This window comes from Corvus moneduloides, chromosome 23, assembly GCF_009650955.1.
Source record: "Corvus moneduloides isolate bCorMon1 chromosome 23, bCorMon1.pri, whole genome shotgun sequence".
Classification (NCBI taxonomy): domain Eukaryota; kingdom Metazoa; phylum Chordata; class Aves; order Passeriformes; family Corvidae; genus Corvus; species Corvus moneduloides.
In genome coordinates this window covers 3,141,284-3,167,119 of record NC_045498.1, presented here as the reverse complement: position 1 = coordinate 3,167,119, position 25,836 = coordinate 3,141,284, and positions in this window count along the sequence as shown.

Below are 25,836 nucleotides of genomic sequence, written 5' to 3'. Positions count from 1 at the left end.
GGGGAGCTGACCTTTTCAAGCCAGAATGGCTGGCAACTGTGACACAGGTTACATTTCCGCATTGCAAAGTCAGTGACAGTCACTTGACCCTCCTTAGCAGTGAATACACTGTCCATGGACAGAGAGAGGAACATGAAGCCTCTCTGCCTTATGGATTCCTCCCCTATACACACAGAGCCATCTATCTTCGCCTGCGTGCCCCACAAACAGTCATATTTATATACCTGTGGGGACTGTAAGGAGCTTATTTATTATTTGTTTTTATTTAATGATCTCTGTCATTCTCCCCTAGGAATACCCATATGCACTATGCAAATCCTATTAAGCCCCTGGCAATAGTGTGAATGCCAAGAGCAGCAATATCTGGTACAGCAGCTCTTTGAGAGCAACTCGGCTACTGAACTAAGTCCTCTCCCTCACTCCCCCTGTCACCTTCATTTGCTGACTGTTATTCCCCTCCCTGACAGCCTTTCCTAGAAAACAGCAAGGGCTTGCTCCAGGCTTCTCTACCCCCCACCTGTAGTTCTCAAATGGTGGTCCCTGACCCACCCCCATCTCCGCAGAATGCTGGCCAGTCTGCATACTGACACATCACAAGGTCACACCAGAAGAGAATCAAATCAAACACTTCTAGCAACTATCATTAATTTAGGCAACAACTTTCACTGGATCATATGGGCATTATATGATCATATATTTGAGACAAGATGGTGAAAAAAAGGTCAAAAAATCATAATTAACCGCTATAACAGCATCCATAATATGGAGAGAAGATGTGAGAATTGACAAGAATTCCTTCTTTCTGACCGCAGCACTGCAGAAACTTAGGGACAGTGGATTCATCCTGAGACTTAAAAATGTGTATTTCTTTGTAATTATTTCTATAACCTTTGACAATTCACTTACCCTTTCTAAATCACATTTTCATATCTGTGATACAGCATAAAAACCATGAGTCACTGTGAAAATCGGAGAATTGCAAACAAAACCATGATCACAGTAAGAATCACTGCTTTTGTTAGGGGAAAACTCTGAGGTTTCTCGTCACAAGCTTTATGGTTCCCAGAATATGCTAAAAGTCAGGTCTAGCAAGTCAATGCATTATTTTGAAAATATATATTACATTTCAGCTTATAATTCATTGTCCTTATACCTGTCTCCTTTTAGCTCTCTACATTGCTGCTTTGCTATTCTAATCCACATGATCTGCACTTTGATTAATTAATTTATTCTGATTATTTAGCTCCTTTTTCATCTTTCTGTATTCTTCTTCCTTGATTTTTCTTTGGTTATCTCCCTATCAGTCTTTTCTTTGCATCTCTTTCTATTTCTCCTCTCAAACAATTGTTTTTCTTTTCATCTCTACTTCCATTTATTATCTCCATATATGGAAAAATATACACTAATACCTCCAGAGAAAATAGTCCACAATACAGACACTCAGTGAGAGAGAGGAGATCCAAAGAAGCTGCAGTGCTGAAAGACATCTAGCAGAGACAGCAAAATGAAGATTAGATACGGTTTTGCATGAAGATACAGTTGCAAAAAAGTCTAATGAAATCTTGTCATCATATGCAGAGGCACCACCTTGTGCTACCAACCAGAGAGACTTGAATCTGGTCTTGTAGGGGTTTCCTATTAGCTCATACGGAATACCGTGTTAGGTTATATGGATATGCTGCCTTAGCAATATGAAGCCCACATAAATACCTGGATAGATGGGTATCATCGATATTCACTACAGAAATAACAAGGTAAAGGGAATTCAAAGATGATCAACAGTAAAACAACAAGAAGCTGAAAAGACAACTGCAAAAAAAAACTAAACAGTGGAAAATGTTGAATAGTGCTCTTAGCTTGGTCAGGAAGGGGTTAAAGAGCTCACCAAAAAAGTGACCATATCTGATTATCAAGGAGGGAGAAATGCTTTTTCACAGGGTGCACAAAAAGATAAAATGAAAACAGGATAAATTAGGGTAAGTTTTTCATTAAACTTGAGGCTTTGTAAGAGTGAGGTAAGAAAGAGTCATTGTAAGGGTCATCACTTGGGACTTCAATGGTGTGAGACAGATTTTAATTTATTTTTTAATTGTCCCCAACTCCGTGCTGAGATGTTACATTTCAAATGTTTCAATTAGAAACAGTAACTTTTCATTTAACTTCCACCCAGATATTAGAACCTTTCTCTAAAATATTTGAGCCAAGAAGTGCCTCCTTTCAGTGATTTTCTGAATTCACTCTTACAGATATCAACACAGGATAAAAACATGGACATTCTCTCCCTTCAGCAGCAGTAATGTTGTTCAAGATGCATGTTCAACCTTGGAACATAATGAGCTTTAGCTGCTACTTGACCATGCTGTAAATCAGTGTTAATAAAAATATACTATAAATAATTAACAGTAATTTAAATATTCGTATGTTGTTAGGGGCAAGGCCTTTTATCAGACAGTTAAAGAAACATTACTGAACTATGATATATTTCACCGAGGTTAACTTGAACCTAAAAACACTACCCTAGTGCATGAAGTAATAAGACTTGAGAATGGCCACCAGACAGTTTGTTAACATATAACAAAAATATTCTTACTTGATAAACTGCAATTTCAGAAATGGTTTATTCGTAGGAGCAAGCTTTAAAAAAAAAATACTGGAATCACTCATTTCATTTGATTCATCCTGATATACATTTATACATTTTTTTCCTATTCTTTATTTTGTTATCCAGGAAAGTGGTTTTTCTTCCACAGCATTGAAAATGTCACCTCAAATTGTCACATGAAGTTAGAATTGCTCCTGAGCCAAATGATCCTGTATGTAACTGCAAAAACAGTCTCCCTCAGGTGACTTTAGGAACTGTGGTTTCCTCTTCTATAAGTGTTCAGATATGAGCTTTACCTCTGGATCTGAACAGAAAGCCAGTATTGAGCATATGCTGTCCTACCCATATGCACATGTAACTTAATATTTACCTGATCCATAACCACAGTGGTAACACTAAACAAAAACCTCTGAGTCCAAATATAGGAGTGATGCTGGAACAAGATTTTTGCATCTCCTTTTATATGTAGCTTTAGTAAGAGACTCCCATCCCTGGGTGCAGATGCAATACTGACAATGAACTGGATTCAGTGGTGCTATTAACCCCTTACAATGAAAATTAAATACAAAATCATTTTTAATTGCTTTGAAAAAAACTACTATGAGCTAATAATTTTTTTAAATATGAAATACAGAAAGTAAAATTCTATAAATATGAAAAAACAATGTTCCAATAGCATTAGTAATTCATTTGAATTTCTCATCTGTAATATTGACTAGTCAAGCTTTATCTCGTTAAATTAATGGTCTGCTGCCTTTCAGTTCATATTAAATTTATTTACTAAAGTGTACAAGACAGACTTAGCAGTTAGAGCAAGGAGCCATAGTTAGCTAGGCCACCCTATGAAACCGTTGAATAGTGGACTTTTATAAATGAAACCAAAGAAACAGAACACCAAACTCAAAGAAACCATTTCATGCACTGAAAAATACAATTTCTTCATAATACAGTTGCATAGAAGGAGCAGTAATAAGTGTAGTCATGTTTCCAACAAGGAAACTAATCACAAATACCACCTCAAAATGAGTGGTCCAGTGCAGTTCAGAAATATTGCTCTAGTTCTTGGCATTTGGTGGCGCTGTGTTCATGCCCTAGTCCTGCACATGATGACTTGGGGCCAAAAGGTCTGACATGCTTACCTCATTACAGGAGGGACTTTATTCACCTCTTCGCAGTACAGTGCTTTAATAAGACATTTAAACACCTGCTATAATGCAGGTATGGCTGCCTGATATCCAAAAATAGCTAAAATGGGATTTGACATAGTTTATCTGTTGGGCATTTTCAAAACAAAGGACATCTGCTAAGCTTTTCACAGCAGATCTTACCAGGAAGATTTGGAATTGCTTCTCTCTCACATTCTTTCCACAATAAGACCTCAAGTGCTAGGACTTGTACAGAACGCAAAGTGCTATTGTTGCAGTTCATTTGCAAGTTTGCAACATTTGCAAACAACTTCCAAAGCACCCTTCAGAAACTTGGTCTTTTTTTTTATATCATCCTGCAAATAAACCAACAGAAAAGCCCACACAGACCAAGTGGGAAGAAGAGCTCATGCAGAACAGCTGTCTCCAGTCAGGTGTACCTGGATTTATCTTGACAGCTTGGCAACTTGGCATCACTTCATATGAACACTAACTTGGGACATCAGCTCTTGTTCAGGAATGGAGGCAAATCTTTCCTCATCTGTCATTCTTGTTCATACATTTCTGTCATTATTATTTGTTCCATTATTATTGTTATTTTAGTCCACTGCTAAAGAACAACTTAATAAAGGAACAGCATACCAAATATCAAGTTTTGGACTTCCTAATGTTTGTTCTGTTTCCCAATATGTGTAGTAAGTGTGTACATCTTCCCTACTTGGTATGAACAGAATTAGTCTATGTTTGCACAAAGAGAGATAGAACATCCAGATTTCATTCCTGATTTTTCTACAGTATTGGGCAAAGTACTGCCTGTTTCAAACAACCCACCATATAACAGGAATCTTTAAACTAGCAATGAACAAAGATGAATTTTGGAAGTGTTTTGGGATCCCTGAATGACCAATGCTATGGGGAGAAAAAGTGCACCACTGCAGGGTAAGAAATGACAGCCATATCAATACAGGAGTGTAATTTTTTGTAATAAAACCAAAAACAATACAGGAGGATTCTGTTACTTCTCTTGAATGGTTATAAGGTATTTGTTCCCAGAGTTTATGTGGGAAGGTCACAGCTATCCTGACAGGCTTGACTTTCACTGAACTAATTTTTAAAACATAGCTGGGTTCAAAGATCACTTTTTAAATTCGGGTAGGGAGTATTTCCAAGTTCATCTCCTGAACCTCTGACACACCCTTTAAGTCACTTTCCTGGTACTCAAAACCACTGTTAAGTCTGCCCTCTTGTAATTACTGGGCAGCCACTGCCTCAGGATAAATCTAGTAAGAGTTTTTGGCATTGTCATATTAAAACTTACTTATCAACTCACTGCGCAGCTTTAGCTCTCCCTAAATATGTACCTGGGAGGGAATTTATGAGCAGGAATTGCATTTTGCAAAATTATTAAAGTTACCAAACATCCATAAAAAGTTGCAGTTGTAGATACCATTTTTTTGAAAGTCTACTTAGAGAGGTGGAAGGTTTATTGCCATTTAGAGTCTACAGTGATGCAGCAATTTAGCATTTTGCTGAAGCTGTACACAGCTGCTGCCTCATTTATGAATTGTACATGTTTGTAAATTGCCGTGTTTGTAAGTGGGGGCATCTGCATGCTAGGAAGGGTGGAGGGAAACAGACTCTCCTTATTGTTTACTGCCTTACTGTTAAAATGTTGAGCAGGTCATGTTCCTTCTAACAAGGCTGTGAACCACACAGTGAGCTCCAACACTTGCTCTAAAAACAGAACATCCCTCTCTCTTGTCCTGTCATCAGGCATCACAAGAAGACCTTGCATTATCTTCTTCATATCCTCCCTTCAGTTACACATATATTAATAAGATGCCCCTCAGCATCTGCAGCTTAAAGTCTGCTATGTCATCAGGTGAAATGTAATACTCTCATTGTTTACTTGCACCTACTGCCTGGTGGGAATTGGCAACATCAGAACAATTGGCCTGTAGAACATCAGGCAATGAGAGCATCTTTTCACATTTAGAGATGTACACATCAAAAGCTAAGCTCTTACAGTCCAAGTTTTTGACTCTGCATGGAGGTCAGTTCCTTCCTCACTGGGAGGCAAATTCACCCTGACCCCTCCACAAACTTGGACAGAGACCTGGAGAGTTTCAATTAAACAGCAATTAAAGCTACCAACACTGTGTTAAAGATAACAACAACTGAAATTGAGTCAGTGTAAACACTGGACATGGAAAATGAGCAAATACCTGTTCGCAAAATGTTTTTCTTATTATTTATTGCTTTAGAAGGTTTATTCCCATTTGCAAATTGAGCCATGAGATTGGACACAAAGTATCTTGATGTCCATCCACATCCCTACAGCTGCTCTCCATACTGTCTGCAGCTTGTTAACAATTTGGGTTCTGACAAGCATGACCACTGCCATGTGCTCATCAGAACCGAACACTGAAACTTCCAAGATCACATTATTACAATAAACAGATCTCCCTCCTAAGAGCTGTGCAATAGAGTACGAGATGCTTTACCTATCTGCCTATCCTTCGGTCATCAATAATTCCTTTATCTTGTGTTAATTAATTTTTTTCATTTTACCAAGCTAGACTTGTTTGTAACTGAAAACTCATCAAACACATTTTGATTTTTCTCTAAGAAATCCAGCATCTTCTCCTTAAAACTTATAATTTTCCAGCCTGATTGAATTCTATATTGTGTTTATGATGTAATTTTAAAAATCCTTATAAAACCCCAACCCAAAACTTAAAAAGGTCTTTTCATTACTTCAGAATTTCTTTTGCGACAAGCAGTGTTTTATCTACGGAGAAGACTGGAGTTCCTGTCAATTGTAATAAAACCCAAATGCTTCTTAATAACTGAAGTCAAAGGGAGCCACAACAATGAGGAATTAGAGATTAGCAGCCATAATCATGTACTAATTGAAATAATAACCTGTTAACTGGTGTTTTGGCAGTTCTAGCAGACACAGGAAGCTATATGTAACCAATGGCATTACTAAGCATATACATTTTGCCGTAATGAAATCTTTGCTTTACCAGGAAGAAACCTCACACTTTCCCTTTCTGTGAGAAACTAAATGCCAGTGACTAGCATTTTGTATAAGCTCATAATCAGGGGCACGTCTCATGTGAAAGAACTACAAAATACCTATTTAAAAAAAATATGTCTTTGCAGCTGTAACAGACGCAGAGATGTAAATTCTTGCTTTGTAAGCAAATAATTTTTTTGTCCTAGTTTGTTTCCAGAGTAGGTAGATATAATATCATTAAGATATAGCACATTTAAGTAATTAAATAAATATTAATAGAGTGAGCATTAACATGTCAGCTTCAAAAAAGCAGCTACAGGGAGTGTTTGCAAAGGTCACCCCTTTTGAGGATGCCCAACAGTGTCACTGCTTTCCAGTTTACAGCACAGGGTGATTTATTCTGTAAGGGATGCAGTTGCCATTGCAGAGAGTCCCCTGCAATGCAGAAAACACTTCTGTCACTTGGCAGAAACTCAGCAGCTGCCTGTCTTTCATTCCCCACAAAAGGACCAGGCAGATGTTTGAAGAGTAGATATGGGCAGTGCCCCCAGCTGTGCCATCAGTCCATACCCAAATAATTCACTGCAAAACTTTGTCTACCTGTGCGAAACATGGAACCTGTTCACTAATGCAGCTGATACCAGAGAAAAAAGACTTGGCAGAATTAAGCTCTTCAAAAACAAACAATCCTTGGAAACAAAAACCAGGGAAAATTGCTAACATTTACCTCAATAATTCTAGAAAGAGACTAAGCAGCAGCACAAGCTGTCCTGCAGAATATTTGTGCCAGAGCTGACAGTCTTGCAGCCTGAATCTGTAGACTAGAGCTGTATATGATGTATATGTTGTACATCATAAAAATCAATGGTTCTTTTGCTAAATGGTCAGTATTTATTTAACTTTAGCATTGTTTAATTCAATGTATCAATTAAAGATAGTGTAATGTCTATTTGGTCCCAAGCTGCTGTTTCTGTTTGTCGTTACCTCATCTGTTTGATATTGCTCATGTCTTTAAATCTCTGCTCTTTTGTCCCCTTGCATAACTCAAGGACAGAAGTAATTGACATGAAACTTTTAAAAATTAATTTCGCCGCATATGCCACTAACAGAGAGTGCGAGTTCTCAGAATCATTTATAACTTCATGGTGATTGGCCCTGACAAAACAATACCTTAAAAACTCACTAAAGTAAATTATGGTCCAGGCAAATGGTTGGATGCGAGCTGGGCTCAAGACTTGGAGCACAGCCAGGCAAAAACAAAGTAATGCGCTTTTGATATTAATAACAGAGATGATATTGATCCACAAGCCAGTGTCACTTCTATGCTCAGGCAAGGAGATTGCTTCAGGCATTTAGCCCACTGAAAGCCACTTTCCATGTAGGCCATTTAATTCTGTGAGTCTTTAATTATAAGTAATGGAACCTAGTTAAAGGGCCAGATACCTATTTACTCATCTTGGATATGGGTTGTGATTCAGGAAGCTGTCAAAAAGGTATATAACTCAATTCTTAGATTTCAAAAAGCAGCTGTCTTTTTGTATGTTTATTTCGTCTGTGTTATTTCTTTGGCTCAGAGCCTGCTGGGGATTTGTAGGCACATGGACTTAAATTATAGGATGATATTTTTCAGAAGACCTGAAGCTACTCTTCTAATCTTCCTTTTTTTTTTTTTTCTTGTAAATGTCTGGGGTTTTTTTCTTCCCCACACCATAAAAGCAGCAATTAGGTAGACATCTCATGCTCTCATGCTAAAACAGAGTGTGCTAGGAAAGAGACCGTACAGACCTACAGTTTGAAAATACCTTTTGTCACATGTGTTTGCACACACCTGAAAATGTACTCGTTATGCTCAAACAAAAGTGATCAGATTTACATAAATAAATCCCCTGCCTTAAATCTACTAGAAGAGTTTTTCCCTTAAAATTTTTTCCCCAGAGAAGGATATTGAGGAGTACCAGGGATTGCTAATATTTTTGCTATATCCTTATCTGCTTAGAGTTCAGAATTTTCTAGGGCTGTGGGAAGGGGAATGGAGCATATATGGGACTGCATCAAGGGAAAACTTGGGTAACCAGTGATAATGAAGGTCTGCTGCAAAATTGTGCTTCTAATTTGGTTTCTACTTTGAACTCCAAGCTCAAAAGTAGCAACAATTTATGTGTTAAATATATGACAATATTTCACAATAGCAAGGTCGAGACAAAGGAAATTGGGGAGTCAGCAACTTCGGACAGCTTGTCTGTTGAGGTAATTCTACAAGGAAAGTTGCAGCTCCTCTTCCAGTGTGGAGGGTAAGTCCAACTGTTGAAGATAGAGAAAATACAAGTCCACCAACTGTTATTTAAGAGACTGAAAGTTATAAATCATGCTGTGTGGTGGTGGTATATTATTGTCATTCTGTATATTCTTGGGGTCAGAGACAAGAAGACAGAAACAATCAAGATTTCCAAGAAATGACTAATTGTTTTTGTTGGTCTAATGTCTAATTCAGACATTCAGGAGGCTGGAAGAAAGAGAGTCTGCTGATTTGTCTGGAGAGCACCCCTGCTACCTCTCTCAAAATGGATATATTGGTACAAAGTGAGCAAAATACCAAAAGACAAAATGTGTCAGAAAACAGTAAAAACAAAACCACTGTGCTGCAAATTTTGGCAGCATCCACAAATATGCTGTCTGCAGTCAACATTCATTCGATTTAATAAGAGTAGTTGGGAAGGAGAAGGGCAAAAAAGGATTTGGTGCTAAGCCAGCATACAGTGTTTTCCTCTGTAATTTCTCACATTTCTCTCTTAATTTCTGAAAATAAGAAAGACTGGCCACTTGCCTATTTTGGGTAGAGATGTTTGGAAACCTTCTTACATTCTCTGCTTTTTTTTTACTGGGAGCCTCCCAAATGAAAGGGTTAACTCTCTATATTAAATATTTACAAAAAGATGTTCAGGAAGGTGTGTGTAAATTATAAATAATGTAAAGCAGGACTGGTCTTGGTTAGAGCTAAGAGACCCAAATTGTATCATCATAATACATTATTCACATATAATGCATCTATTCTCCTCCATTAGTGTTACTAGAAAAAGCCCCTGAGTGCTTAACTTGAATTTTGAAGAGTGTAATAAATGTGAGACAAACAAATAGCAGTGGGGATGCATCTGTAGTTAAACAAGTGTAAATTAGAGCTCAGCCTAATTCCTCCAAACTGCATGTAGGACAAACACGATGCTCTCCAGAAACAAAAGATCAGTTACAAACTGAAAAAAAAACCCTAAACCCCCACAAAACCCCCCAAACTAATTGATACAATTTCCTCTCCATTGCCCTTCACCCTCACACTGCAAAGACAAAAAAGGCTTCATGGCAATCCAAACCCTGGATTTTTCTGATCAGTCTGTGAGCCAAATTGCAGTGGTAAGGGAAACATTTCCAGACACAAAAGAAAGGCAAGAAGGAAGAAAAGGTGGTCACACCAGCTGAGAGTGTGGAGGGAAAGCAGATTCGGCAGATACTTGCTGGCAGGACACATCCTGCAACAGGCACACCACAGTAAAGGGTCTGGCCTCCTGCAAACTCAGGAAAGCCATCCCTTTTTGTGCCCCGTGTATTCTTTTCAACAAAAGAGCACTTTCTCCCTAGATCCCGAAAAATATCAGCTGCTGCATACTGAGAGCTTGAAAAGTGATTATTAATTTCCCACTTACTCTCAGCTGTGGAACAGGACTGCACTCAACAGCACTGACTCCTTGAACTGGTTTTGCCAGGTGTTTCCTGGAGCCTCAAGCTTCTGTTTCTTTTTCACACAGATTTGTATAACTGCAATGTACAGAATTGTTCTTGGGGCTTTTTTTAAATTTATTTTTTTAATTATTGTTTTTTATTTTTTGTAAGTTAAGAGTCTCCTGGGCCTGGAAAGTGTTTAGAGATTTCCAGGTGAAAATGTTATAGTAAGAACACAGAATATCCTCATTACTAATTACCAGTGCAGTGCATTCAGTCCAGCAGGGCCTAGAACACTGCACTGTGGTGCAGAGCTCAGGGTCTTCTCAGAAAGGCTTCAAACATTACTCATTGAAATGAGAAGGTCAAGCACTATGTGACTAATGTTACTGCTATTCTGCAAGGCTTTTTAAAATACTTACTGCTGCTAACTATAGATGTTTGAGTTTACGGAGTAAGCACTGCTCCAAATGCAAAGTTTGAATGACTTTTGTTTGGCAAGGAATTTTGCTGTGAGGATGAGACTTAAGGCAGTGGCATAGTCCTTTTGCTTCCTTCCTTCAGAGCTCGGAGGACCCTTGTTAAAATCATAAGATTTATTATTAGTGCAAGGAGAACAACAGTAAAATGGTTGCCTGGCTAGTGGCATATCTTGAACAGATAACATTTCCAGGACAAGGGAATTTCTGAAGAGTGAGTTGGGGGAAAAAAATTTAATAAAGAATCTTTAATGGGACTTTTTAATAGCATTTATAAGTTACATTGTAAGCAATTATTAGGTCTTGTGCTGAAAAACTGCTGCAGTTATGAACATGCAGTTGACAAACAGGGATTTCCTCAGTCATCAGAAGAGTAGAAAAATCAGTAAAATACAAAAAAAAATATTTGTGTCTGAAATGCAGCTCTTACTTGCCTGTTGATTCTATTCATGTCTACTAGCATGAGTTCTGAGGATGGGAAATGGAATGCAGATGATGAACGCCTTTCAGGTATGACAGTAGGGGTGAGGGGGGTGCTTCCCAATGCTTAGACATGCATCGTCTCCACACCTTTCCAAAAAATCTCTTTGATTTCATATCAAAAATCTTTATATGTCATGGAAAATCTTCAGAGTCAAGAAATGTCTCCAGAAGTCCTCAACAAAGTTTAAAACATTGATCCCATCTGTACAAAAGAGCAATAGAAATAACAATATTTTAAAAGCTAATAAAGCTTCCCAAAGAGCTACTGCAGAACTATATGAAGGCCTCAGCCTCACCATTTTTTCAGTGCTGCAAATTGGTCTTCTAGGTACTTTCAACCTTTACATTCCTCAGATGACGGGAGTCAGACACATATACTTTGGTAAAATGTCCAGCACAATGGAACACAAATTGCCAGCAGGCTACATGTATGTTAATTTAAATATTATTTACAGCTCTATGATATCCTAGAATATACCCCAGGCAAAGCCTACAGAAAAAACCATGAATCATTAGAGAAAGTGGTCTTCAAATAGAGAACACTTTTTCCCTTATTTATTCTCCTCCATTCATTAACATCCAATTAGCTCCTGAGCCCTTTCCCTAGTGCTGAGCATTGCTTTACAACAAAACAAAACAGTATTGCAAAACAAAACAACAAAGAAACCTAACCCCAAACAAAAGCCGCAGTGTAATTAATTAATATAGAGACAGATTCACAGAAAAGCTGAAAGCACAGTCACAGCAACAGAGAAATTCCCCAAAAAGCTACTGAGACTCAGTAAAGGTGCTGCCTGCCCAAAACATGTTACAGCCCATGGGGACAGTGACGGTGACCATCACACAGATTTACTTTGCAGTCCAAGATCTGGCAGATCTACTGTTACAGCTTCTTTCTGCTCCAGAAGATTTCCCTGGCATTCCTGCGCTGATTAAAAAGTGTCTGTGAAATTAAAGCACGTATTTGTGCCAAAAAGGGACTGTGCATCTGTGTGTAGCTATGAAATATTACCAAAACCTCATTTCCTAATAGAGTTTAAATAGTCATTTAACAAATTAAGCAGTATTTTCTCTATCAATCATTGTGTTTTCTCAATACATTCTTTGTTGTTTTCTTCACTCTTCATTATGAAATCTTCATCTCTACCTTACTAAAGAATTTCATAAACAAATTACAAGAATTACTTATAAACAGCCTGATTTTAAAAGATGTAAGGATGACTGTAAAACCACTCTAGTTCTATTATCCTGCTAAAATTCACTGAATTATTACATTACAAATTCATTATGAAGTTGCATAAAATAAAAAGGTGATGAAGAAAGAAAGATTTGAGACCCTCATATATGAAGATAATTTCTCCTGAAAAAGGCTAGGTTCATCTCCTAAAATTTTTAGTTTTGCTTATGTTCTCTAATGACACCCATCATTAGCAAATTTGCTTTTTTTGGTCCTATTTCCATAAACCATTCACTAGAAATAGAACTAGTTTTTTAAGCTCAAACAGTCCCTTGACATATTTGCATCCCGGTCTCCCACTGGAGCAGGACACAATATTCAGATCCTGAATATTGACTAAAAAGAAATGGCAAAAGAACTGATTTTTTCCTAGTTTTTGGAAAGTGCTGAGTAAAGAACAGACTGAAGTGTGAAAAATTATGTGATTTTCACAATTACCTTGTTGCAAACAGATGAGGACGTTAACTACCGGTACAAAGAAAAAATATTTTTTCCAAAATTTCCACAGGAATAACATTACTTGTGGGTAAATTTATATGCTTATTTAATGTGATAGTATCCCTTTAAGTAAACTTGTCACAGAAGATTTATTTTTCTCCCTATTGTCTGAGACTACAGCGTAAGGAGCACAAAAGGTCCAGTGCCCAGGACACAAACCCTGGAGGCTTTGGCTAACAAAGGGGCTGACAAAGAGAGCCTGGGTGACAGTGAGTGAAGTGTTCAAGAGATCCTTTTGTTACACATAGCAGAAATATAAACAACATTTGATTCAAAGAAATTAGGAATTATGTGAGCATCAAAACCACTGAAATTGCAGTGTCCGAGTGCTCGAAAATGTGGTGGATATCAACCATTTAATTATTCCCAAATACTTTCTCAAATATCTAGAAATAATTTTATGCCACTTTCACAGAAACCTGTTTCATTATTTTCTTAATTTTTTAGAAAAAAATTTTTTCATCATTCTCTTCTGTTTAATGAATATGTGGAATTTGAATATTAGGTGAATGGTCTTTGCAACTGAACACAAAGGGGAAATGATGCAGGCAGCATTATGGTCTTGCTTCCTCTTCTTGCATTAGGGTGGAAATGATATGCAGCAGGGATTACACTTTGTTTAAAACCGTGCCTCTGTCTCTAAAAGAATATATTCTACAAATCTTCTAATATTGTTGAAATTCCCCCAAACTTGATTGTGTCAGAAATAATGTGGCAATGAGGCTCTTATCCCTACCTTATGCCGAATAAATATCCAATATCAGGGAGTATAACCTTGGAAAAGTATACACCAGGGAATATCCCTCACGTCAATAATTCATTGTGCTGTTGGTGGGAAGGTGCATTCAGTGAGCCCCTGACATTACACAGAATACATTAATGCCCATGCAGCCCCAGCCTGAGGAGCGGGGGAGAAGGAGAGAGCACAAGGGGACCGACTTCCCTTCAGGCCCATTAGAGAAAAACCACCTTGGAATTATTCAAAGTAGCACTCTGTCTACAGAAAGCAAACCAAACAAGACTCCCTCCTCACCAATTCCATAATCAGGATTATTTGAGAGTGAGAGCATGTGAAATACAGATCTTCACACATGTGTGAGACAGAGATTTGTCTAACATCTTCCAGCTGTAAGACACAGTCTGAGCTTCACTGATCCAGCACGGACAGAATACACTGCCGAGAATCGGGAGTAACATGCTGATGAATGAGGTCCCCAGAAGTCCACATATTAATTCTACTAATGTTAATTCAAAAATCAATACATTTGGGTTCAGTGATGTTTCTATAGGCAAAAATGCAGATGGTATTCAAATGAGATCAAAATAAATAACATTATTTTCTGATAGTATGTATCTGCCTTAAAGATGATCGCACTTTTAATTAAAGACAAAATGGTAATAGATTTCAATACAGTTTGGGGTCTTTTTCATTCCTATTTGCTCTTTTACTGTTATGGTTTTAATGATTTAGCAGAAGCAGAAGAATAACTAAGAAACCCAACAGTCATTATCTCAAATAATGAGAGTTTTTAATGCAAAATCAGTGTTTGTTGTAATGAAAATAGATTCCTCAGCTCTTGCAGGGATATGTATAATTCTTTTTCACTCTTAAATAGAATATGATTGCTTATTTTCACCAATACAATGAACATTTTTGTTCAGGAATAAAAATAAAATGTCAGAATTTATTTACTGTTATTAGCCACATATATTTAACCAGAAGCTCCCACCATATGACTGAAGCTGAACAAACTGGGAATAATTTTCTGTGAAACTTCAGAAGCTTGAGGGAGAAGTGCAAAATTTCCAAAAAGTAATGAAAAAGCTCACTCTGGGGATAAATGGTTCTGCTCAGATGGTTGACCAAACTCTTAATTTGTTATGTCAAATGAACCAAATTCAAAAGCTAATAAAAATATCTTAAGCAGGCTTCATGAAGTAAAACAAACACTTCTTTCATACCGACATCAAAACCATTTTCAATGCTGAGGAAATTACTATTATCATAATTACGATTTTGATCATTATGATTTAGAGTCAGTGCATGTATTTATGGTCATTTTTGATTTCTGAACATTGGGAAAGGCACTCACATTAATTCTTCCGAGCTATGTTCTATCAAAAGTCAAAATGATCTAAAAGAATGCATGGGAACTCAGAGGCTTAAATGCTTCATTTGGAAACATTGTATTTCTCCCTAGTTTTCTTTGGCTTGGTTTTCATGCAATGCCTGAGAGGTGTAAAAACTGGAATACTGACAAGAAAATGAGCATCAAAGCTGCAAATACCCTTTGAAATTATTTCTTAGGTGGTTCTTTGAGTAACAGGTGAAGAAAAAGTTGTCACTGGAATAGAACTACAACTGCAGCAGATCAGCATGTGAATGCACAGGTACTCACAGTAAGAGGTTCGGGGTCTGTGAAGGGTTTATGATTTCAGTTTGCACCAATTATTCTAGTGCTGCTATCTTGAATAATTCCCCCTTTTTTTTGGCAGCTGCAATCTCTAAGGGTGCCTTTTGCACAAATGAGGTGACTAAATGTATCATTCAGGCATCTATGCATAGGAAGAATTTCTTAGAGTGATACAAATGTTTAGGAAAATTTTTATCTGCCTTGTCTGGGTGCCGAGGCAGGTCTTGAGATCCTTGAGCATAGGCAGCAAACACAGTCAAAGCAGAGTGACCTAGAGCAGGCTGCTCTGGGCAGTGTCCAGTTAGCCTTTGTTCTTGTCATCTTAATGTTACGTAATCTAATTTGTTCATGAGGCACAGCATTGTTTGAAACCGCGACAGTCTTATCTTTGGAAGTTTTAACTGAAGAAAGTCTTAAGCATAATTGGTGTGAAAACTCAGTAAATCCTACTGTTCAATAACAAAAAACCTGAAGAGAACATGTATACTTAATTCCATACTGTTTGCAGAGGCAATGTCCATATGCAGAATTGCTTCTGGATTGCTGTACTCCTCTGGAGCAATAGCACTTATGAACCAGTTCAACCTCAGCTGCAAGCCAGTCACTTAATTATGAAGACTCAACAACTAGAATTAGACAAAGAGAGTTTCCACAAGGATGTTTTCCCTTTTGTGATTTGATAAAGCTGTCCCTTTCCTTCTTACTAATGATAATTTTCAATGAATATTGGGGAAATGGAACTTTATGTGTATGACTTATTAATGAAAAACAAATTGCAATCCACAGAGGCATTTGTAGAAATAGACATAAGAGTTCCATGAGCAAGAAACTCTTACTGGGAACTATTTTGTGCTTATTTAGTAAAACACAATATAAATTTTATGTCAGACAATAATTTCAGTCACAGATAAACTTTACAGGTCAAACTTGATGGTTTGTTCTCAAGGCTGATAAAAAACATTAGAAAAATATTTTCAAGGAAGAGTATTACTTAGGTATGATTTTGAGCAACTCATCATCTGCTCATAGGAATGATCCAGACAGAAGTAAAGACTAAATTCTTAAATTACTCACTGTGATGTATTTTTTCATTTTCAAAGTAACCGTGATTGATATTAAATAGAAAACTGTAATTTTTGCCTACAATGGCAGAATTCAGATCATTAGAATAATCTATAACTAACCAAGAAATGCAGTTATGCAGGAACTTTCCCTAATTTGCCTGTTCTTTGCAAAGAAACATGCAGGGCCCCACATTATAGAATCTGTACACATTTGCATAAGCAGTTCCATTGTGGTGCATGCTTATATATGTCTTTCTGAAACAACTTTCATGATTGAAAAATATTTTAATTACAGGATACAAGTTACCAGTGTTGCACTATATCTGCTTTAATTATTACATAAAGCATATGAAATTGTTAAATGTCTCTGCCATATAACAGATCTGTTAATAAATGACATATATAGAAGAAGGGAGTCACAGACTTACGCAGTGTTTCAGAAGACTTAAAGAAACATTCCTAAGGAGCTGTCTGGTTCCTGACTAAATACCTGAAGTACCTTAAGAGAAAGAACTTCTTAGAAATGCTTCAGGTGGCTCTACTTTAAATGAATGGTTTTTCCTAATATTATTCATCTTTGCTATTGAAATCATACATTTCAGTAAGAAATGGGACAAACCAAAACTTATAACCAGGAGTGATATTTGCAATACAATACATGAATACATTCACTTCAGAGGTAATACTGAGGCAATTTTCCAACAGAACTTGGAACAAACATGCATAACGAAAACTGAGCCTTTCTTGAAACCTTAAGTGTAGAAGAACAGCTTTTCTTCTCTTCTTTCTGTCTTTAGAATTTAGGAGCTTGGAAATCCATGCTGCATCTTTTCCAACATGCAGGTGTATTCGCCGCCAGCTGAACTGAAGGCCCAATCAGCATACATAAACCTTGCCCCTAAGCGGGCTGTACTGGTTTATACGGAGATCAGGATTGCTTTGAATTACACATGCAATCAGAACATTTCATAGAGCAAATTGTGGTCATTTTGACAACTATACAGGAAGCTTAATTTCAGTCCAAATATACATGATATTCAGAAATACAATGAAGTGATTTAACATTTTAAAAGAGCAGTATACAGTGTAAATTAGTAGAAAAATCATGACACTTACAAACGTTCTAAAGATGTATTGTTCCTTTTTCTTCAGAAATAAAACCCCACCCCCACAAAAGAAAAACCAACACCACACCACCTCCAACCAACAAATTTCTATTAAGAATAAATTAGCCACTAAAGAAGAATTCCACTGATATACAATTCATACCGGAAATCTATTTTAAACTTAGAAAAGGAAGGCAGGGAAAAGAGGGAAGGAAAGTAGGAGGAAAAGAATTATTGACACTGTTTTCAGCACAAATCCAAAATACAGTCACATACCAGCTACTGAGAAGAAAATTAGCTTTACCTCAGCCAAAACCAGAACACATAAATGTTGGATCAGTAAGAGATCAAATGCCAGAGAAGAATATGTAAGATAGGACATATTGATTCCTAGGACTTACCATGTCCTTTAGCAATGATAAGGCTGCTCTCAACTGCGCAGCTCTCCTATGAGAAACATCAATGGTTTTTCATTAATTTCTGCTACAGTCTGTCACTTATCCAGTATCTCCTTTCAATTAAAGATTTGTGTCAAAGATTTGTGTTGAAACACATAAAACCTAAACTTTTGTTTTATTAAACTTGTTATCTGGAATTATGGAAAATTTTTCACATTTTGATTGATAGCAACATCATCATCATAGTCTGATTTATCACTCATGACTTTATACTCCCGCCAAAAAGGATTAAAAGCTGTCCCTTTCCGAACATTTACTACCTGACTTTTCCATAGCTACCCTGACAAATTTTTAGATTTCTGTATTTCTTAAAATGCACCATGATGGTAGCTGGAATCTTCTAATTTCTTTAAACTGTGTCTTCCCAATTATTTATTTAAGAGCTGTGTAGATAAGCTCTCCCTTCTCACCTAGATCAGTGATAAGAGAGGAAATGGCCTTTTTAGAGTGTCTCTGCTTTTTAAAGCAGATAGAAATAATAAGGTTGACAAAGAAAAAAGGAAAATTAGGCATTATGAGGGTAATAACTTAGAAAGTGTCAGATTCAGAATAATTGAATCCAATGACATTTAATGCTATGGAAAACAATAGCAGCAGCCTAGCCGCCCATCTGATTCATGTCTAGTTCATGTTTAACAAAACAAGGCTAAGGGTCATGCAGTCATGAGTCCCATAAATAACCTGTTAATGGGATTTCCAAACAAGCTGTCCTCAAAATGGTTTTTCGTCTCACAGAAAGAATATTAAAATGCAAATGGATTCGGGCTGTGTCCTCATAAACAACCATGTTCATTTAACCTCTGACCTCAACGTTTAACTGCCCATTCCAGCAATTTGTATGGTATTAGCCACGACATGCCACTCCGAAGTGCTAACTTTGAGAAGAGAGGACTAAATGAATAGATTACTATCTGTGATGCCCAGTTAACCATGTCAAACTGACTTTATAGGCATAAAAATACTATTTTAAAACTTGCCTTTAGTTAGTTGACATTTTTTTTTTCTACGGGAACAAAGGTGCCAAGAAAGGTGCTCTGAAACATTATTGATTGCACAGCACTGTGTGTCAGCTCAGCAGATCAGCTGGAGCGTTTTGGCAGAGACCGCCATGCACCATCACCTGCCTTCACCTCCCTGCTTCCCTTGGCCAGCTACCAGGACCACTTGGTGAAGCACTTTGTATTCTACAGCACTCTGTCCAGATTTTCTTGACCCTTTTCTGTAGCAGGATATTCCAGCCATTCCCTGCAGCATGTTCAGTCACATTTTTAGAAGAATGTAGCTCTTTTTCTTACAATATTAAAAGGAGACCACCTGCCTGACATGAATAATGAAAAAATTGTTCAAATTCAGCCACATCTTTCCTACCTGATACTACTCATAGGTCTCAAGGGGAGACCTTCAAATGGCCTATGGGACCTTGCCTGATCACGGACAATGTCAAATTAAAACAGCAATGAGCAAAATAACTGGTAACTGTTCCCAGTTAAAAGTATCATGTAAATCACAGTAAATATCCACTCAAACCAAATTAAAATATGAAGGATGCTCTTAACAACTTGGTTTTAAAGGAAGCAATTAATTCTTCTTTGAAAACACATCACTTCTGAGAAAAGGGTAAGAGTCCCTTTGCAGTGAACTGTATGTTCCAGAGGAAAAGGAGTAGTTGGAATGTCAGAGTACTCTTACCTGACTGGGTGTCTACATTTTCTCATCGCAGAATTTCTATTCCAAAATACTCACAGCACTTCAGAATTTATTAGAAATTTGTAATTTCTAGAGTAAACCACCACAGCTGAGACTGGATCTAAAAGTTGTTTCAAAGTTTGCTGCACAACAATGGTGAGAAGGAAATAATCTGAACTAACAGTGTTTAAAAAGGAATGATTATTTTCATGTTTACTAACATTGGACAATGCCCAATGATACTCTCAGTTGATTATTCACCTGGACTGATTTTTCTCATAAGTTTTGGATTTAGATTTTTTCTCAATAAGGAAATCCCTTCCTGTAAACAGTTTTCAGGGGCACAGTTTCAGGTACCATTCATTGCAGGTCACTGATTTGTCTTATTTTACTCACACTGATTGGCAGTAAAGTCTCTGAATATCAGAGTTTCAGTTGCTAACACTTTTGTGGAATCTGTCCACTTTCTTGTCCAAGAAAACTCTAAGTGATGACTTCTGTCCTGGAACAGGTGATAAACAGGTCTTTTTATCTCATCTCTTATTGACATGCAATTTTGGTTTTGCACATTAAACTCTGAAGGAAAAGAGACTGTTCAGTGACCCTTCCATCATGGTGTGTATTAAAGATTTATGTTTCGTTAGCCATACCACTGGTTTACACAGGACCACTCCTTAAAAGTTAAATCTAAGGCCAGAAACAGTAGAACTGCAAACTTTTTTTTCTGAAACAGGCTGAAAGCCGAGTCATTAATGCTGCGATCGGTCTAATCCAGAGCATTTGTTGCCACTAATTATTACGGACAAGCCTCTTTATTGAACCACATCCTTTTATCAACATTAGGATGCATGAGCCGAGGCTGTTGTTTTAAACGCACTCATTAACCACACAAATCAGCCCTGTTGACAGAGCACTTTTGAATTAAGCATCAGACTGTAGTCATTGGACAAGGAGCAATTTATAATGCCATTAGCAACACTTGCGAAGGTTACAGGCATCAAAAATTGTTCAGCCGTAATTATTCTTAATGGATACAAGGAATAAACTGACGCAGGACAGCTTTTTCATTAGCTTTCAATCAAGCCTGATGGCTTTGAGAAATGTACAGTAAATGCATTTTGGGGAGAAATAATGATGTTGCAGCACCTTTCACTGAAAAATGCTCTCAGTTCAGAACTTAACTTTTAATAACCTTAATTTGATATAATTAAAAAATATTATTTGCTTTGAAGATTTTGCAACAAATTGTTCTGGCTGCTGTTTAACCATTTTTCAAGTGTTCATCCTAAATATGAAAAGAAAAAAGGATAAAAATCTTCAGATGCTTCAGATTCTCATGAAAAGCATTAGACTTTCAATTTCCTAAAGCCAGAGGAATGAGGACATATTTTTAAAGTGAACTCAGAACACTTAGAGAATGAAAGAAATTTTATAAAGTTTATCTACCCCAAAAAAGCATCAGCATATACACAACATTCTCCATAATATTCAGTCACAGATTCAAAAACAGGTGATCTATCACTTTGTCACAGGTTAAATGGTGGAAAAATACTTTAAAAAACCCCAAACAAACAAAAAACCAAAAGAAAAGAAAAAAACCAAACCAAAACAGAAACACAACTTAGTTTTAAACTGAGTTTGATGCATTTAAAATCACATTACCATATTTCTAAAAAGCAAAAACCTTTGTAAATCAGTCCTCATTTCATATCCCGTCACAGCTGCTATTAACAGTCCATGTCTGTCAGGAATACCTTCTTTTTGTAACAAGGGTCTTTCCAGGCAGAGTGAAGATATTGGCCAAATGGACTATTAGTCACATCTGACTCAAGCCTCAAAACCAATCAGAAGCTCTTCTGATCTTTAGCACTACATGTGTTTTAGCTCTATGTTTCCGTATTTTTACCCTGAGATCTCTTCACTCTTTTTTCCTTATACTTACGCAGATCAAAGAAAAGAGATACTGAAGAAAATTACTCTAAGAGAAAGCAAGAATGTGGTTTACTGTCCTTTTATGCTTGTCAGATTGCAGGTTAGGATAGAAATGCAGCAGTACCTCTGCTGCTTAAGCAGCCAAACTTTAACTGTAGCACCACTTTGCAGGTGTGTGTCACACAGAGCAGTAGAAAGTAGATGCTTTTAAAATATTGTGTGCAGAGTTGCTGAGAGTATGGAATGTCTGACACAAAGCTAATGAGAGGAAATAACCCATAACTTCTGTTTCTGTCAGGAGATGCAAAGACAGGCCTTGAAATCAAATTTTAAATTGGTGGATGCCAATGCAAATTACAAAAGCAGGATGTCAGATTGCACCAGAATGGGAGTTCAAGGGTGACTTCATATACAAGTAAATTTCAGCAGTAGTTGTACAAAATTTTATCACACAATTTGTGCTATTTTGTGCTGAGTTTAATCATAAATGCTAGGACCAGATTATTAAACAGAGTATTATTCCTTAAAAGAAAATGTTTCTAGCATGCACACTTGACAACAACAGAAAACAATGGGTGCAAATATGGACAGTTCAAAAAAACAGAAAGCAAACAAGATATCTAAAATTGCTGTATTTTTTAAAATATGCATATTCCTAAGACATCTTATGATTTTTTTATCTAGTGCATAACATTAAAGCCTATTTTGGTCAAAAAAGTTACCATTGCCATTAACCCTTGCAATGCTCTACACTAGTACACCACTGCAGATACAAATACTATACTGTACTGTGCCTGTTAAAAACTACTACCTCACTAAAGGTTAACAGCACAAGAAAATTATTCAGGGGAAACTCTGACTTCTGTTCTTCCTACTGTTGTTTTACTCATCATAATTTTGAGTATCTACAATGTTCTAATGCAAAAATGCCCTGGACGGGGGAAGAGATAATACTCATATTCAGGGATTTACAGAGTAAGGAAGAAGAAACAAGCAGAACATAGATCCACACTGAAGAAGGATAAATTGCTCAGAATCTAATAAAATGTGTTTTGCTTGGTTTACAGAGGTCATGTGTATGATGGTATCAGAGCCCTAGCCAAGGGTTCAGAGCACTTAGAGGGGAAAAATCCATCCCTCCTTTGATCTTCCCTTTTCCCATTCTGGTATTATCCCACACTTACCCAACTGACTCCCAAATTCCCAATTTTATTTCCCCTAGGCTGCAAAATATAAGAAAGTTTATGCTTAGCCCGGTGAGCCTCTTTTCTGATGCCACACATGCTTTCACTGATTACTTCTCTAAGAATTCTTTCTGTAAGAGAAAGATGAATAAGAGCAACACTGAAATTAGACTGAAATCTTACTGCATATATCATTAAAAGACCAGCAATGATCTTTGCTTTTGTTCTCTATTTTTAGAACAGTCCATCCCACTTTTTAATGACTGACCTTGAAGTTATTCCTCAAGGACATTATAGGAGTTCTTTTCTGTTTCCTTTTTTCAGATGTCAGACTGTGCGGCACAGTCCCAATCACATTCACAACTGCTATAATTCTAACATTTAGCAACATGGTCTGGAAGCTGTCCCTCTGCTATGAAATAATTTAACTAAAATTATACACTTAATGGCATTAAATCAAGGTAGAGAGAGCAAAATTCTCCAATTTTTTAATACACACATTTGCTTACATACATACATATATTATCAAAATGAAGTCTTGATAAATGAACCATTAGCTCAACCACCCTCACTTTGAATCTAGATTGCAGTTTCATGGCACTTTGGAATGAACCTAAATATACACACAGAAAAATAATGTATCTGCCCCACAAAGCTGTAGGAAAGGGCATGACAACTTTGGTCAAACATCATGCTTCTACTCAGTTTGAATAAAATCTGCAGAATCTACTGGAATACATCTTGCAGCTTAAGCAGGTCCCTGAAAAGATGTACTCACATGAATCATAGGCTCACAGAACAGTTTGGGTTGGAAGGGACCTTAAAGCCCATCCAGTTCCACCCCTGCCATGGGCAGGGACACCTTCCACTGTCCCAGGTTGCTCCAAGACCCATCCAATCTGGCCTGGGACACTTCAAGCGATGGGGCAGCCAAAGCTTCTCTGGGCAACCTGTGCCAGGGCCTCCCTACCCTCACAGGGAAGAATTTCTTCCTAATATCTGAAACTATCTGTCATTGAAGCCAGTGCTCCTTTTCCTTATACTGCATGTTCTTGCAAATAATCTCTATCTTTCTTCTAGGCTTCCTTCAGGAACTTCATGTACCTTCAGGTACACAAACTTGGCTTTCAGCTCTGTAATCTACCATGATTTTGTCCTTTAAAAAAAAGTACTTTCCAAAGGCTGACTCAGAACTTTTAAAATCCATATTTACAGTGATTAGAATCATCAAGTCTAGAGGACATCATGTGTTCATCTTCACTAGATGGTTCTCTTATACCTAGCTTCTTTTCCATCTTCACCATCATAACTGGCTGCCTGCAAAAGAGGCAGCTGCTGCCCATCTCTCTTTTGCACATTAATTAAAAGACAAGCACTGAACATGTAGCAACAGAATTACTTCAAATAATTGCCTTGGTTGAGTTTATCTGGTAAAACTGAAGATGACCCTCAGTGGAAGAGCCAAATGGTTTTTAATTTAGGAAGCCCATTTCAGGTTTATCTATGACTTTTAAAATATTCCTTCTTTTAATAAAATAAATTATGTAGTCCAGTTACAATAATAATGTAATATCTGATTCTAATGTTATCTTTGGCTTCTTACAATGGATGGGATAGAAGTCCCGCTCCGGTCTATCAGAAGAATGTAATGACCATTAAAAGGCGAGCAGAGATTCATATCACTCAGTTGTTCAGTGTCATTGTTCCAGTCTCCACAGTGGAGAAACAGCACATTTCTTTTAAGTAAAATATTGCTGGGAACTCACTGCTTCAGCAATTACCCCTGAAACACATTGTTTTCTCAAAGCCATTAACATGTCAGATCGTGGCAGTGCTTGACATTCAAACACGCCTTGGAGGGCGGCAATTCAATTTAAGGATCACTTCCTCGGAGCAGGCTAACCTGCAAATTTCACAAAATCTGAGAGAAATTCTCAGGGCACATTTTGATCATGCTGCTTCCTAAATTAAAAACAAAACTGTAAGTGTTAAACATCTTTAACAAGACATTAAACCTCAGTCATAATCTAGGATGGGTCCCTTAATGAGTAATGACATATGTTGTGAAGGCAGTTATCTCCTAATGTTCAGTGCTCAAGCAGTACAATGGAATGGCACAGTGTGCAGAAGGGATGTATCATCACTAATGAGAGGATAATTTGAAGCTACTGTTCTGAGAACCCCAGAGAAGATTACTGTAGGATGGAGAAGGATGCAAACTCCTTCTTATCACACACTTCCAAGAAGAATGGGAAGTGAAAATGTGATAGAACAAAAGCTGAGACAGAAACAGAAAATGGGCTTGGACACTGGGAGAGTCCCTGAATGGGTTACCTTTCTTTGCTCCCCCAAAAAAGTTGTGGTGCAAAGTACTCAAATCTCCTTACTCTTTTCCATCCAGCTGACCTCTAAGGGCATACTAGACATTGCTGTCCTAAAGGGGAGCATGGCATGGGTGTAGGGCTGCTGGGAACACACAACATACTGCAAAAGGAATTGAGGTCGGGGAGGAGCCCAAGAAGTGATGGATGACAGCCATGCTCAAAGGCAGAAGAAGAATCCAACTCCTCTTTTATTAAAAAAAAAAATATATAGAAAACTCTACAAAATTACATTTTGAAGTTTTTACTCTCATTTCTTAATTTTATCTTCTTCCAACATGTTATAGTTAGTCGTTATGTTGGAAAGACTATGAGCTCTGCAGGGAAACAGGGTGAAAGAGAGAGGTCTTGCAGATAACAAGCAGACCTTGATGGTAGAGAGAGGAAGTCAAGGGGTATACACAGGAACAAAAAAACAGAATTGGGGAGGGGAG